This window comes from Crinia signifera, chromosome 5 (genome assembly GCF_055691185.1).
Source record: "Crinia signifera chromosome 5, ASM5569118v1, whole genome shotgun sequence".
Taxonomy (NCBI): domain Eukaryota; kingdom Metazoa; phylum Chordata; class Amphibia; order Anura; family Myobatrachidae; genus Crinia; species Crinia signifera.
Genome location: NC_139221.1, coordinates 251,496,732 through 251,510,988, shown reverse-complemented (window position 1 = coordinate 251,510,988; position 14,257 = coordinate 251,496,732). Strand labels below are relative to the sequence as shown.

At 47.0% G+C, this 14,257-nt stretch overlaps 1 long non-coding RNA gene across 1 annotated transcript; it reads left to right on the top strand.

Moving 5' to 3' along the window:
- The first annotated feature begins 8,084 nt into the window (after positions 1-8,084).
- LOC146079679 (uncharacterized) lies at positions 8,085-13,791 on the top strand. Its single transcript, XR_014474696.1, has 3 exons — positions 8,085-8,298; positions 10,033-10,273; positions 13,582-13,791. It is a non-coding gene; the product is annotated as an uncharacterized LOC146079679 (long non-coding RNA).
- Positions 13,792-14,257: the final 466 nt, after the last annotated feature.

The window sequence follows — 14,257 nt, the reverse complement described above, 5'->3', positions numbered from 1 at the left end:
TTTGGATTTGGATTTGTCACCGCGATTTGGCTTTGTCAAACAGTGGTGAAAGGCTTTGGATTTGGATTTTTTTCAAAAATGGTCAAAAAATGCCCAAATCGCGTAAATGTTTGCATTTTTTTGTCCCTAGAGTAATATTAACCTCAATAACATTAATTTTCAGCCCTTTCCAGACAATTTTGACCACTTTACAGCTCACAATGTTGTTTTCATTCAATTTAGGTCTGCAGCAAGCTGGCTGGTTATTAACACACAGAACTTCTGAAAGAATCAGTATGGTGCAGTACACACAAACAATAAAGAAGAGCAACATTTTTTTTACAGTATTTAATTTGTTTAATGCGCAGCTTGTATAACGCTGCGTGGAGGCCCAATAATCACACTCGGAACTTCTTACAGTATACTATGGGTGCAGTACACACAAAGAATAAAGAAGAGGAAAATTGATTTATATTTTTTACTTTAATATCTTAATTTATTTTTAATGTGCAGCTTGTATAACGCTGCGTGGAGGCCGGACAATCACACACGGAACTTCTGACAGTATACTATGGGTGCAATACACATAAACAATGAATAAAGAAGAGAAAAATGTATATGGATTTTTACTTTTATGTTTTGTAATGTGCAGCTTGTATAATGCTGCGTGGAGGCAGAACAATCACACACGGAACTTATGGTGTATACTATTGGGGTGCGGTGTACACCAAAAAATAAAGAACAGAAAGATTTATTTTTATATTGTATTTTTGTTTTATGGACTGGGCTTGTATAACACCTCGTGGACTGTGGATGCAGAACAATCACACACGGAACTTGTTATCACAGTAGTATATGGTGTATTGGATTGCAGTGCAGCACACCACACACTACAATGAAGGAAAAGCTGACTGAGAGCCTGTCTGGGTACTACTGTACCCCACTACACTGAATGACAACCTGCCTAACACACAACCAGTACAATTACTACAATATAAATATATATATATATATTTATATATATTTTTTTTCTTTATGTCGGCACTCCACTGAATCAACTGCCCCGATGCCATAACAAAAGTTAATGCAGGTATCCAGAAATTAAGGCACTCAGAGACTGTGTAATGAAGACAAAATTACTGTATTGAGGTTGTTGAGTACTTTCGGGAGCTCAGTCTTCAGAACCCTCTACAGTCACTCGAGTGGTTCCTATGGCAACCGTATGTACGATGTCCGGAAGTTCGGCTGTCAGGGCTTCCGGGAAGGTGAGAGCGCGCGTGGAGAGGGACGCCATGATCAGGTAAGCCTGGGGTATTTATACATGCTTTGTGTCACATGTCCGGGTGACTGCAGAGGGTTCTGAAGATGGGACTGAGCTCCCGAAAGTACTCATCAACAACCTCAATACAGATGTAACTTTGTCTTCATTATACAGTCTCCAAGTGCCTTCATTTCTGGATACCTATATATATATATATATATATATATATATATATATATATTTTTTTTATATATATATATATATATATTTATATATATATATATATGTATATATATATATATATATATATATAACCCAGCACAAACCCCAGCACATAAACCCCTCTGCAGTCTGCACAGCACAAACGCCTCTGCACTGCACAACACCCCTCTGCACTGCACAACACCCCTCTGCACTGCACAACACCCCTCTGAGTCTACACAGCACAAACCCCACTGAAGTCTGCACAAGCACAAAACCCCTCTGCACTGACTGCACTGCACCCCACCCCACTGCACACTGACAAATGACAACACCCCTCTGCACAACGCCCAGACCCCACTGCAGAGCTGTGCGCAGCTGGAAGCGTGACTGTGAAATGACGCAGAATTCTCGGGCCGCCAAGCTTTTATAGACTCGACATCTTGCGAGAATCCGATGCCAGATTCCCACGTTCGGCCACGCTCCGGTTTCCAAAGCTGGAAACTCGCGAGCGTGGGCCGTCGGGTCGGCTATGTTCGGAGCCGTCCGGATTCCATGGATTCATCTCTACTTCTGACATGTTTTTACGTTGAAATAAAAGAGTTATTGTCTATATTATATCATATATTTCACATTTCTACTGTATTTTTTGGTTAAGGGTTGAAAAACAAAATTGATTAATGAGTCATTTTGCTGGGCTGCGTTTAAGCTTTTGCAGCCATCTTTGGAAGTTTTACAAGTCCTCCTGCCCCCCAGGAAGAGTTTGCAGAGTGCAGTGAAAGCTTCATGTACTTTGTTAAATAAAAGGCGGTATTTTGTGCCGAAACCGTTGTAAATCTGTGTTCTCAGTAGTGATTGATAGGCGGTCTACTGAGCTTAGTACTCACTCCATTTACTTAAGATGCAGAGGTGCAAAAGGATTTAATAATGTACACACAAACTGGTACAGAATGAAGGAATGCAAAATATTTCAACATGTCTTGGCTGAACAGCTGGCTCTTTCTTATGCATTACTGGACGTGTAGGGAGACAGTATCAAGAACATTGCCTTCTCTCTCCTCTATAAATACATGTTTATACCTGCAGTGAAAGGCAAATAGCATTTCACAAGTGCTGTGATTGTGCATATTTAAGAGCATGTCTCAAAACTATCCATAGGGGAATATATCTCAAAATAATAAACTCATATTCCACAAAAGGGGCTTATTTAACCCTTTGATTGGCAACATTGCTGTGAGTGATCCTCAAAATATATGCTAAAATTGCCAGCGAGGCTCACAGCGAGTGTTCTTTTAGTATAAATAAATAAATAAATAAATACAAATAAAAATCCAAGTCAGTGAATTGTAAATTTAGTTAAATATTGCACCCAAAAAAGAACAGTCGCTGTGAGTGCTGCTGGAATTTTTAACGGGTATTTTGAGAATCTCTCACAGCAACATTGGCACTAAAAAGGTTAAAGTGATATACATTTGTGTTCCAAACTACCCCAATAAAACATACATAATTCAAACTGCCCATAGACCCACACACTGATCTAAAATGGACATTTTAAGCGGAGTCGCAATGACACAAGTTAACCATTTATCTTGATCCCGCACCCCCCGTTGTGCCTACCCAAGCAAAGAAATAATCCCTCACATTTCAAACCAAGGGCCAAATGTAATAGGGTGAGAGTTTCAGAAAGTAAGAGATTTTGGGAGAGTTTTCCCATGTTTTTTAAAGCAGCAATCAATTACACTGCAAAACCAGGTTGATTTTGCCATGTAATTGCTGCTTAAAAAAACATGGGAAAACTCTTGCAAAATCTCTCACTTTTTAAAACTCTCACCCTATTACATTTGGCCCCAAGTATTACAAAAAAACAGGGCCATAAGGATGTATGCGCAGGTGGTGTGGCCACACGGGTTGTGACCCCTGGGCCGGCAAAGCACAGGTCAAATTAGCGACATGTTACAGAATATCCCCTAACTAATCAAATATTGTAGAGTAATAATCCCATAACAAAACAGTTTACATAATGTGGAGTAATCCCTAAATGGCACACTAAATCACACAGTAGCCTCCATAGCAAATGACATAACACTGAATAATACCTCCATAGCATAACATATAATGCAAAGTAATAACCCCATAGCAAATCACATAATGCTGAGTAACTATACCATAGCAAATGGCAAAGTGCAGTGTAAAAACCCCCTTAGAAAATGACATAATGCAGAGTAACAACCCCATAACAAATGTCATAATGCAGTGTAATAAGCCCATAGCAAATCACACAATACAGAGTAATATCCCCATAGCAAATTACATAAACCAGAGTAATACTCCCATAGCAAATATGATAATGCAGAGTAATAACCACATAGCAAATCACATAATGCAGTGTAATAACCCCATAGCAAATCACATAATGCAGTGTAATAACCTTATAGCAAATCACATAATGCAAAGTAATAACCTGATAGCAAATATGATAATGCAGAGTAATAACCACATAGCAAATCACATAATGCAGTGTAATAACCCCATAGCAAATCACATAATGCAGTGTTAATAACCTTATAGCAAATCACATAATGCAGTGTAATAATCTTATAGCAAATCACATAATGCAAAGTAATAACCTGATAGCAAATCACATAATGCAAAGTAATAACCTGATAGCGAATCACATAATGCAAAGTAATAACCTGATAGCGAATCACATAATGCAAAGAAAAAACTCCATAGCAAATCACATAATGCTGAGTAACAACCACATAGCAAATCACAATGCAGTGTAATAACCCCATAGCAAATCACATAATGCTGAGTAACAACCACATAGCAAATCACATTGCAGTGTAATAACCCCATAGCAAATCACATAAAACAGAGTAATAATAACCTTATAGCAAATCACATAATGCAAAGTAATAACCTGATAGATAATCACATAGGCCCTTATTCTGCTTCGTGCGGTACGGCCCGCGTGCGGCCGTACCGCCGATGTTTTTACTCTGCACATGCGCAGAGGTCAATCTGCGCATGTGCAGCCCCCTTCGCCGCAGACGTATTTCGTCCGCCGCAAGGGGGCGTATAGGGGCGTGAGAGGCTTCATGCCCTCATTTCCCTATGTGTACGCCCCGCGTTTCATGGGCGTTCCCATGCAAACGCGGGGCGTATGCATGGTAATGAGGGCATGACGCAACTCATGGGGGCGGAAAGCTGACGTCGCCGGATGTCAGCTTTCAGCCCCCATACAAGCTACCACACGGACGATTGTCCGTGTGGTCTCAGCTTGCGGGAGCTGCCGGGGCGTGCGGACCTGCCTTCGATGGTCGACGACCATCGAATGCAGGGGGCAGCTCCCACCATGGTGGAGGCGTACGCCTCCACCATTTTTATGCGGATCGCCAGCCGTCCGTGTACGGACGGCCGTGGCGATCCGTAGGGTGGGCGGGGATTGGTTTGTGCGGCCGGAGCCCCGTGTGCGGCTCTGGCCGCACCAACCAGAATAAGGGCCATAATGCTGAGTAACAACCCCATAACAAATCTCATAATGCAGAGTAGAGATGTGCGCCGGCCACTTTTTGCGGTTTTGGTTTTGGTGTTGGATCTGTATCTGCCTCCGGTTTTGGCTCTGTATTCGGTTTTGCCAAAACCGCCCTTTTTGGTTTTGGTTTTGTATCTGTATTTTTTTATTTTATTTTTTAAGTCATAAAAACAGCTAAAAATCACAGAATTGTTTTTTTTTTTTTTTGCTCCTACGCTATTTTTAACCTCAATAACATTAATTTCCACTAATTTCCAGTCTATTCTGAACACCTCACACCTCGCAATATTGTTTTTAGGGCAAAAGGTTGCACCGAGGTAGGTGGATAACTATGCTAAGCCACACAAGTGTGCGGCACAAGCAAGTGGCTCATCTAGGAGTGGCACTGCAGCAGCAGACAGGATGGCAGTTTGAAAAACTAGGCCCCAATAAGACCCCTATCTGGCTTGATCACAGTACCGCATAAACAGATGGGGTACGGACAGCAGTCACAGTACCATATAAACAGATGGGGTACCAGCAGTCACACTACCGTATAAACAGATGGGGTACAGACAGCACTCACAGTACCTTTTAAACAAATGGTACGGAGCTACGGAGAGCAGTCACAGCACGTGGGACAGAGACATTTTTTTTCTTTTTTTTAACTTTTAATAATTTTATTCATTTAAAAAAAACAGTGGGGTACGGCCTGCGGTCACAGCAGTACCTTATAAACTGATACGGAGCTGTGGACAGCAGTCACAGTACCCTATAAACAGATGGGGTACCAGCAGTCAAAGTAACGTATAAACAGATGAGGTATGGAGCGTCGGACAGTAGTCACAGTACCCTATAAACAGATGGGGTACCAGCAGTCAAAGTAACGTATAAACAGATGAGGTATGGAGCGTCGGACAGTAGTCACAGCACCGTATAAACAGATGGGGTACCAGCAGTCACAGTACTGTATAAACAGAGGTACGGAGCTGTAGACGGCAGTCACAGTATCGGCATATACTACACACAGTGGATGTACAGTATGCAGTGCACTGCACACACACTGGGTTATGTGGAGTTATACACTTTAAAACAATACTGCTGGTTGTGCTACTAAACTTAAATAAAATTAAAACTTGTGGCCACTGCCTAAAGTGCCTATGAAACAAAGCTGGTGCCCACTGCCTATGAAGCAACAAAGCTGGTGCCTCTGCCCACTGCCTATGAAACAAAGCTGCCCACTGACTTTGAAACAAAGCTGGTGCCTCTGCCCACTGCCAGTGCCTTTAAAACAAAGCTGGTGCCCACTGCCTATGAAACAACAAAGCTGGTGCCTCTGCCCACTGCCTATGAAACAAAGCTGGTGCCTCTGCCCACTGCCAGTGCCTTTAAAACAAAGCTGCCGACTGTCTATGAAACAACAAAGCTGGTGCCTCTGCCCACTGCCAGTGCCTTTAAAACAAAGCTGCCCACTGCCTATGAAACAACAAAGCTGCCCACTGTAATGCTGCACTAAAGCTGCCCACTATCCCTCAGAGCTGCCCAATGTAGTTTTACTTGTTTGACTTTGCACTGAGCACACCAGCGGAGCGTGCTGTTTCCCCGTCTCTGGATCCCAGATAATGGCGACGAACCGTGGGCTCGGCGCCTTATATGGAATCCAGGTCTCGTGAGAATCCGACGGCGGGAAGGCGCCGTTCGGCCTCGCTTTGGGATCCGAGTCTGGCGGGAATTGCCGAGCCGCGGCTCGGTTATACTCGGATCCCCAAGTTCGTAGCGGTTCGTATTCTTCAGAATCCGGACCGCACATCTCTAATGCAGAGTACTAACCCCATAGCAAATCACACAATACAGAGTAATATCCCCATAGCAAATCACACAATACAGAGTAATATCCCCATAGCAAATCATATAATGCAGCGTAATAACCCCATAGCAGATCTCATAAAGCAGAGTAATATCCCCATAGCAAATCTCATAATGCAGAGTACTAAGCTAATAGCAAATCACATAATGCAGAGTAATACTCCAATAGCAAACCAAATAATACAGAATAATATCCAGGCACAGTGACAGGGGGGACAAAAGGGACACATGTTCCAGGCATTGTTTTGATGGCCCCAAACACCAAATGTTAGCTGTCATTGGCAGGAACAGTGTAGTAAGGCGAGGCAGTGGCAGTGGGTCAGACTGTTACAACCCCCCTTCCTGGGTTACCCACCTACTGCAGAGTGCCTGCACAGTGCAAAGTCCATCTTTGCGACGAAACATGAAGTCATGTGCAGAGCAATACTTTTCTTGTGATCAATGATCATGCCGCGCACCATAACGCACCACTAGTCATCCAGGAAGATACAGTAGTGAACCTACATTATATGCACCCAGACCATCTGGAGTCTAGAATTCCTGGCAGCCATAGCACAATGTGAATCTGTGACTGTTTGATCATACTACAGGTAACAGCTGAGCCACAAATTAACCAAGTCCAATCATAAGCAGTGGAGAGTATAATTACAGCGCTGGGCGTTCCCATATGGTAATGAGGCTGCCCGCCGCCCTACGCCCCTCTCCTGCGGGCACCCACTGGGTGCACACACCCAGCGCATGCACATACGCTGAAATGCGCACAGCGAAGCAACCAGAATACCCCCCATAATGCATAGTATTACCTCCACAGCAAAGCACAAATTACAGAGCTATGCCCCCAGTGGCGTAACTACAGAGGGTGCAGGAGGTGCAGCTGCTATGGAGCCCAGGCCTTTGGGGGGCTCGAACGCCCAGCAGGCAGTCCCCTGCACCCTGCACGCCCCTGACCATAGTAAATCACATAATGCAGAGGAATACCCTGCAGATTGCTAAACACATATAGCAGAGAGAAAAACCCCAGTAGAAAATCACACATTGGAGAGCAATGCCGACATAGCATTTAGCATAATGCAGAGGAATATCCCCATAGAAAACCACATCCAGGGGCGGATTGGCCATTATAACTACCGGGAACTTTCCCGGGAGGCCGACACTAGTGAGGCCACCGTGCATGCGCAAACACTGACAACTATTGAAAGGGGCTGAGGGGCTGCTCAGCCACTCAGCAGCAGGCGGCGTCACTGGAGGTGAGTGGCCGCAGTCAGAGCTAGTGGCCCCGCCTCCTCCCGCCCGCAGTTCTATCTGATTCTGAGCATCTCTGCTGCCGGGACTCACGTCATCTTCTAGTGACAGCCCCGGCGCGAGATGAAGGAAGGAGCTCGAGATGTGATGCTGAGATTTTGGTGGGGGAGGGGGGGCGCGGGCACAGCAAGGAAGCCCCTGCACCCTTTCCACCACCGCTGCGCCTGGGAAGGTGAGTGCGTCGGGCTTAAGCTGCTGGGAGGATAGGAAGTGGCAACTGCCCTGTTTGTTTCCTGCTGTTCCGGACCCCAGAGGGGACTGCAGCGGCTGCAGGATATATACACAGCCTCTCTGTGCAACCGCTCATTAGAGATGGCCATCGAAGCAGACGCCATCGATGGTTGCCATCGATGACGATTCTGCACCCAGCCATCGATAGTTGCAAACTATTTGATGGATAACCATCGATAGTTTTAGCTATCGATGGTTAGTCATTATATGTGACTGAATGGCCCTTGGGACAATCAGTACCTGTGGGCGGGACTTCTGGGTGTCGGGGGGACGGAGCTATGCTCCATGATCCAGGCACCTTGAGAAAAAAAAAGGAAACATCCTTTCTCCTTTGCCATCGATATAGGGACACTATCTGGTACTCCCACATCGATGGCAAAAGTATTTGACATCGGCCACATACCATCAATGATTTTAAATCATCAATGGTCGATGGCCATCCCTACCGCTCCTCCCACAGGCAGAAACAGGAGTGCGTGGCGCTTAGCTAAAACGGCGCTGCGATGAGCGGCACCACAGATTCACAGAACCACCGGCAACTACAGAGGAGAGCCGTCAGCAGCTCCAAGGACCCGACATCAACAGCGGTAAAGTAAGTGCGCTGGGAGGTGCTGGCGTGGGAGGGGTGGTGTAGGGGATTAGGGCCACTTTCTGCCATAAAACCTATTTGGCGTGGGGTGGGGGGTGGTGTGGTACTGTTTGCCATGGAAATCTGCCATTGTGTTCCCCATACATTATAACACTTTTGGTCATGTCAATGCATATGTATATGTAAGTAATGTGCTCTCTTGAACCATCTATGCCTGCCCCCTGTCTGACTCTCTCTTTCTTCATGACTCTCTGTCTCTCCTACTCTCCCTCCCCAACACTATCTCTCTCCCTCCTCAACACTGTCTCTCTCTGACTTTGTATCTCACTGTCTCTGTCCCTCACTCTCTCATTCTCCTGCTCTTCTTCTCTCGGCCTTAGGGGGGTATTCAAACTCCGGTGAGCATCTCCCGTCGGGGAGATGGTCGCCGGGCCCTATTCAATGCTGTCTTCCCTGACAGCATTGAGCAGGGTTTCTCGGCAGAACAAGCCCGACTTCACAAGCTGTCGGGCTCGTTTTGCCAAGAACGTCCGGTAAGTGGCGAGCTGCCGGCTGCAGCTCGCCTCTTCTCGGCCACGCCCCCTTCTCGCTCCCCGGCAGGCAGGACATTGAATCCCGCCTGCAGGTTCTTGGTCAAGCTGACCGAGAACGGGACTGGGTCACGGCGGTCGAGCAAGCTCGACTGTCATGATCCTCACATTGAATACCCCCCCTTATTTTCTTGTGCCCCTCTCTTTCTTTCTCTGTCCCTTATGCACTTGAGCCCTCCCTCTCTCCCGTGCTCCTCTCCCCACTCTCTTTGACACCCTCTCTGTTTCCTTGATGTCCTCTCTCTCTCTCTCTCTCTACCCCATCTCTCTTTATATTCTCCACCTTTTTCCATGAAATTCCCTCTCACTTCCTGAACCATCCCTTCCCCTTTCTTACTCCTCTATCGCTCTCTCCACCTGATACCATTTTTGTCTCTCACTCCCCTCACTCTCTCTCCTGCCCTGTTTAGCGGCATTGTAATGGGGGGCCCCTTTAAAGATTTTGCTATGTGGCCCTGAATGTTCTAGTTACGCCCCTGCCTGCTACTGCCTGCAGCTCCCGCCACCGGACTCGCGGCCTCATCTTCCATGGGACACACCACCTCAGTCTTTTCCACGTGACCCACTGCTGCTCCCTCCACACAGAACAAGCCGCCACTACCACAGGACCTGCCGCCTCTGCCTCCTCTACAGGACCAGCCACCTCAGCCTCCACCGATGGACCAGTCACCTCAGCCTCCTCTATGGTACCCTCTGTGCCCTGACTATCGAAACACCTGATCTTGACCTGCTGCCAGGTACACTATTTGCCTTGTGTATTGAAAGTGAAGAAGGAAGGTGTGTGTGTGTGTGTGTGTGTTTGCTTGGTTCTGTACATGGGGGGAGGGGGACACACACACACATACCATTTTCAACCCTCTTCCCTCTCTCTCTGCACTCTCCTGGTCTCTCTCTGCGCTCTCCTGGTCTCTCTCTCTCTCTCTCTGCGCTCTCCTGGTCTCTCTCTCTCTGCACTCTCCTGGTCTCTCTCTCTCTCTCTCTCTGCACTCTCCTGGTCTCTCTCTCTCTGCACTCTCCTGGTCTCTCTCTCTCTCTCTCTGCACTCTCCTGGTCTCTCTCTCTCTCTCTGCACTCTCCTGGTCTCTCTCTAACTCTCTGCACTCTCCTGGTCTCTCTCTCTCTGCACTCTCCTGGTCTGTCTCTCTCTCTCTGCGCTCTCCTGGTCTGTCTCTCTCTCTCTGCGCTCTCCTGGTCTCTCTCTCTCGCTGCGCTCTCCTGGTCTCTCTCTCTCTCGCTGCGCTCTCCTGGTCTCTCTCTCTCTCGCTGCGCTCTCCTGGTCTCTCTCTCTCTCTCGCTGTGCTCTCCTGGTCTCTCTCTCTTTCTCTCTGCACTCTCCTGGTCTCTCTTTCTCTCTGTGTTCTCCTGGTCTCTCTCTGCGCTCTCCAGGTCTCTCTCTCTCGCTCTGTGCTCTCCTGGTCTCTCTCGCTGTGCGCTCTCCTGGTCTTTCTCTCTGCGCTCTCCTGGTCTTTCTCTCTGCGCTCTCTTGGTCTCTCTCTCTCTGCGCTCTCCTGGTCTCTCTCTCTCTCTCTGCGCTCTCCTGGTCGCTCTCTGCGCTCTCCTGGTCTCTCTCTGCGTCCTCCTCGTCTCTCTCTCTCTCTCTCTGCGCTCTACTGGTCTCTCTCTCTCTGCCCTCCCCTGGTCTCTCTCTTTCTCCCTGTGCTCTCCTGGTCTCTCTTTTTCTCTCTGCGCTCTTCTGGTCTCTCTCTCTCTCTGCGCTCTCCTGGTCTCTCTCTCTCTGCGCTCTTCTGGTCTCTCTCTCTGCGCTCTCCTGGTCTCTCTCTCTCTCTGTGCTCTCCTGGTCTCTCTCTCTCTCTCGCTGCGCTCTCCTGGTCTCTCTCTCTCTCGCTGCGCTCTCCTGGTCTCTCTCTCTCTCTCTCGCTGTGCTCTCCTGGTCTCTCTCTCTTTCTCTCTGCACTCTCCTGGTCTCTCTTTCTCTCTGTGTTCTCCTGGTCTCTCTCTCTCTGCGCTCTCCAGGTCTCTCTCTCTCTCGCTCTGTGCTCTCCTGGTCTCTCTCGCTGTGCGCTCTCCTGGTCTTTCTCTCTGCGCTCTCCTGGTCTTTCTCTCTGCGCTCTCCTGGTCTCTCTCTCTCTCTGCGCTCTCCTGGTCGCTCTCTGCGCTCTCCTGGTCTCTCTCTGCGTCCTCCTCGTCTCTCTCTCTCTGCGCTCTACTGGTCTCTCTCTCTCTCTGCCCTCCCCTGGTCTCTCTCTTTCTCTCTGTGCTCTCCTGGTCTCTCTCTTTCTCTCTGCGCTCTTCTGGTCTCTCTCTCTCTCTGCGCTCTCCTGGTCTCTCTCTCTCTGTGCTCTCCTGGTCTCTCTCTCTCTCTGCGCTCTCCTGGTCTCTCTCTCTCTCTGCGCTCTCCTGGTCTCTCTCTCTCTCTGTGCTCTCCTGGTCTCTCTCTCTCTCTGCGCTCTCCTGGTCTCTCTCTCTCTCTGCGCTCTCCTGGTCTCTCTCTGTGCTCTCCTGGTCTCTCTCTCTCTCTCTGCGCTCTCCTGGTCTCTCTCTCTCTCTCTCTGCGCTCTCCTGGTCTCTCTCTCTCTCTGCGCTCTCCTGGTCTCTCTCTCTCTCTCTGCGCTCTCCTGGTCTCTCTCTCTCTCTCTCTGTGCTCTCCTGGTCTCTCTCTCTCTCTGTCTGCACTCTCCTGGTCTCTCTCTCTCTCTCTCTGCGCTCTCCTGGTCTCTCTCTCTGCGCTCTCCTGGTCTCTCTTTCTCTCTGCGCTCTCCTGGTCTCTCTCTCTCTGCGCTCTCCTGGTCTCTCTCTCTCTCTGCGCTCTCCTGGTCTCTCTCTCTCTCTGCGCTCTCCTGGTCTCTCTCTCTCTCTGCGCTCTCCTGGTCTCTCTCTCTCTCTCTCTGTGCTCTCCTGGTCTCTCTCTCTCTCTGTCTGCACTCTCCTGGTCTCTCTCTCTCTCTCTCTGCGCTCTCCTGGTCTCTCTCTCTGCGCTCTCCTGGTCTCTCTTTCTCTCTGCGCTCTCCTGGTCTCTCTCTCTCTGCGCTCTCCTGGTCTCTGCGCTCTCCTGTCTGTCAACAATGTATCTAAGTATAGTGATGTAATAATCCCGCCTACTGTAATATTGGCTCCGCCCTTTATTGATTTGTCGCCGCCCACATGAGGCCACTTTCAGAAATTTTCCAGGGCCACTTTTAGTCCCCAATCCGCCCCTGACCACATCCAGTGTTGCAGATAAACACTGGTTGAGTGCATTCTATGGGTTGGAGTAAACTTGCTCACTGGGCTCTGAACACATGCAGCCCGGCGAGCAGGTCTGAATCGGGCCCCTAATGTGCAGTGCATTCACCATGGTGTAAAGCACTGAGGTCATTGGTTCGATACCCACCATGGCCCTAACTGTGCAGAGTTTGTATATTCTCCCCGTACTTGCATGGGTTTCCTCCGGGTACTCCGGTTTCCTCCCACAATCCAAAACTATACTGGTAGGCTAATTGGCTTCCAACAAAAATTAACCCTAGAATGTCTGTGTGTGCATGTATAAGTGGTAGGGAATATAGATTATGAGCTCCACTGGGGCAGGTACTGATGTGAATGTTCAAATATTCTCTGTAAATCGCTGCGGAATCTGTGTGCGCTATATAAGACACTGTTAATAAATAGTCTACAGTTTGTAAATGAATCCTGTAGATTGCCACTGTGCCTAATGATTAAAGCTTTCCTTTGATAGGCCAGCAACATTGCCGATCCTAATGACACTGTTCTATATAAAAGATAATCTATACTAATGTGCTTTGTTATCATTTGTAGAGACATTGAATGCAGTTTGTATATGGATGGCATGTTATCTTTTTAATAAGCTCTGTTGTGGTATCCAGCACTCATTAAGCACGTATCACTGATGCTCAGAGGTTAGAAAAAAAGATTTCAGTAGCAGAGGTCAATGAGAGTTCTGCCCAGAAATTGCCATACAGGATGCTCTGTCATGTCTTAAGGCCACAGAAGTAACAACCAGATCTGGGCCGCTTATCATATGAATTAATCACTGATTTGCTTGTTATACGCCAGAGTATGCAAACCATTCATAGACTCCATTCCCCAGGCTTCCCCAGAGTCACACAGTGAGACATGTTTAGAAACAGAGTCTGCCATGACTGAAGATGAAAACCAAAGGTAAGATTAAAAGATGCATAATTAAAATACCAAGCTCTGGAGTCATTTAATGTTACTGTAAATGTCTTCTCTGAAGTTCACAGAACACTCTGCTCATTTCAGCTCAGATGCAATAACTGTCAACAGATAACCATTTCCTCTGTTTATTAAGGACAAAGTGCTATAAAATGGTATATATATATATATATATATATATATATATATATATATATATTTTAATGGATACAACTATAGCCTAGGCAGCAAAGGGGCTGAATTGTTGAAAATATACAGTGCATCTATTCTGGACAGATTTCTGCTGCAGGATACAGGTCGAGTATCCCGTATCCGAATATCCGTTATCCGAATTATTCCGAAAACCAGACATTCCAGAAAGTGAAAAAAAAAAAAAATTTTTTGCTAAAAACTCACTGGGGACATTTGTAACAGCATCACTGGGGACATGATATGTAACTGGCACTATATATGTGCAAGACAATGATTGCTTGGCATTCAAATTCAGTGCTGAGATAGTACACACATTTTGTTTCACGTTTTAAACCTTGTTTTTTGAACAAATAAAATATATTTGTGTGTATTTTATGTGGTAATAAAATATATTTGTG